The sequence below is a fragment of the Lipotes vexillifer genome, unplaced genomic scaffold, assembly GCF_000442215.2.
Source record: "Lipotes vexillifer unplaced genomic scaffold, Lipotes_vexillifer_v1.1 scaffold1136, whole genome shotgun sequence".
Classification (NCBI taxonomy): domain Eukaryota; kingdom Metazoa; phylum Chordata; class Mammalia; order Artiodactyla; family Lipotidae; genus Lipotes; species Lipotes vexillifer.
In genome coordinates this window covers 1,522,003-1,524,349 of record NW_006769631.1, presented here as the reverse complement: position 1 = coordinate 1,524,349, position 2,347 = coordinate 1,522,003, and positions in this window count along the sequence as shown.

Below are 2,347 nucleotides of genomic sequence, written 5' to 3'. Positions count from 1 at the left end.
CGGACGCACAGGCTCAGCGGCCGTGGCTCACGGGCCCAGCCGCTCCGCGGCACATGGGATCTTCCCGGACAGGGGCACGAACCCGTGTCCCCTGCATCGGCAGGCAGACTCTCAACCACTGCACCACCAGGAAAGCCCCGCCTACCTCTTATAAACACCTTCCTGCTGGTTAGCAGAGTCAGCTCAGCCGAGTGTGTGGCCACATGGAGTCTGTTCATAATCTGGTGCAGGGTGAATTCTGAGCTTAACTTTCTTCCCCCTTCTCCTTCCTTCAGTGTTGAGACTCATAAAACTGAATTATGTTCCATAGTTTAATACTGAAATTCTCATAAAGGTAGGAGGACTGATTTTCACTTGTTACAAACAATTCCATGTAAACACCTATAAACAAATCTTACCAAATAGTTTAGAATACAAAGGAGAATCAAATCTGTATTTTTAAAAAAAGTGTTAAAATTATGCTTTTAATTGTGAACTATAGCATTCCTAGATAAAATGAATATTTTAATCCGTAATTGTAAAGCACACACCCGTGTGACCACCACTAGGGACCAAAAACAAAGGGAACATTTCCCTATTAGGAGAAGCTCCCCCCACTCCCATTCTTTCTTGCCTCTTGTGATAACCATTTCTTATTTCCTTTATAATTTTACTCCCTATGCATCTGTTCTTAAATGACCTAGTAAAGTTTTGGCTCTTTTTGAACTTTATTTAAATAGGCCATACTGAACCACTTTCAACTTGCCAGTCTAACCACTGGCCACCCTGCTACCATGTTCACACCAGCCTCAGTGTTTATAGACTTCATATGACCTTCCTTCTGTGATTTCACTTTTCTTTTTCTTATTCTTATTTTTCAACCTACCTGAATATTCTTCCTACTTCTGCCTACGTTATTTCAGCTCAGTATTACAAGTTCTGCTCAAATGCCAGCCCTTCTTGAAGACATCTCCCACTGGGAATTTTCTGATCTTCCAAATCTCTCGTGTACGTACCTACTTCACTCTGTCTTACATTCCATTGGTTGCTTGGATGTTGGTCTCTTTCTCCCTAGACTACAGTTTACTTGTAGGTGTCTTTTTATTCATTTTAGTAACTACTGCATGGTCTAGCCTGTCATCGGCTTTAGAAGCATCGAATCAATACTGGTTAAATAAATGAAGTTAATCATAAAGAGATTTTAAAAGTTTCTATTTTAATGAAGATGGAAATTACAATATAAAATTCTATTCCTGTTGGTGAGTGGGTCTGCACAGAGCCTGAACCCCTTGTTTGGCTTCTCTTGCCTCCACAGTCACAGATTGTCCCAAAGTCTGAGAGGAGGGTGGTGCAACCCCCAACCCCGCCCAAAGCCTCACTGCCACTGTGTTTGGGACAGACCTTGGTGGCCGAAACCCTGTCTGCCCTCTGGGCCACGTGCCAGGTGTTGCTGTCTCTAAGCTGAACCTGGTCACCTTTTTTGAGCAAAGAGCCCTGGGATGTGAAGAAAAGGAGACAACAGTCATACACCCAGCCATGTGGCTGACAGGGGTCCTGGTGCTCCAGTCGGGTGTCAGGCCTGAGCCTCTAAGGTGGGAGAGCTGAGTTCAGGACATGGGTCCACCAGAGACCTCCTGGCTCCACGTAATATCAATCGGCGAAATCTCTCTCAGAGATCTCTGTCTCAATGCTAAGACCCAGCTCCACTCAATGACCAGCAAGCTACAGTGCTGGACACCCTATGCCAAACAACTAGCAAGACAGGAACACAACACCACCCATTAGCAAGGAGGCTGTCTAAAATCATAGTAAGTTCATAGACACCGCAAAACACACCACTGGATGCAGTCATGCCCACCAGAAAGACAAGATCCAGCCTCATCCACCAGAGCACAGGCACCAGTCCCCTCTACCAGAAAGCCTGCAAAACTCACTGAACCAAACTTACCCACTGGGGGCAGACACCAAAAACAATGGGGACTACGAACCTGCAGGCTGTGAAAAGGAGACGCCAAACACAGTAAATTAAGCAAAATGAGAAAACAGAGAAATACACAGCAGATGAAGGAGCAAGGTAAAAACACACCAGACCAAACAAATGAAGAGGAAATAGGCAGTCTACTTGAAAAAGAATTCAGAGTAATGATAGTAAGGATGATCCAAAATCTTGGAAATAGAATGGAGAAAATACAAGAAACATTTAACAAGGACCTAGAAGAACTAAAGAGCAAACAAACAATGATGAACAACACAATAAATGAAATTAAAAATTCTCTACAAGGAGTCAATAGCAGAATAACTGAGGCAGAAGAACGGATAAGTGACCTGGAAGATAAAATAGTGGAAATAACTACTGCAGAGCAGAATA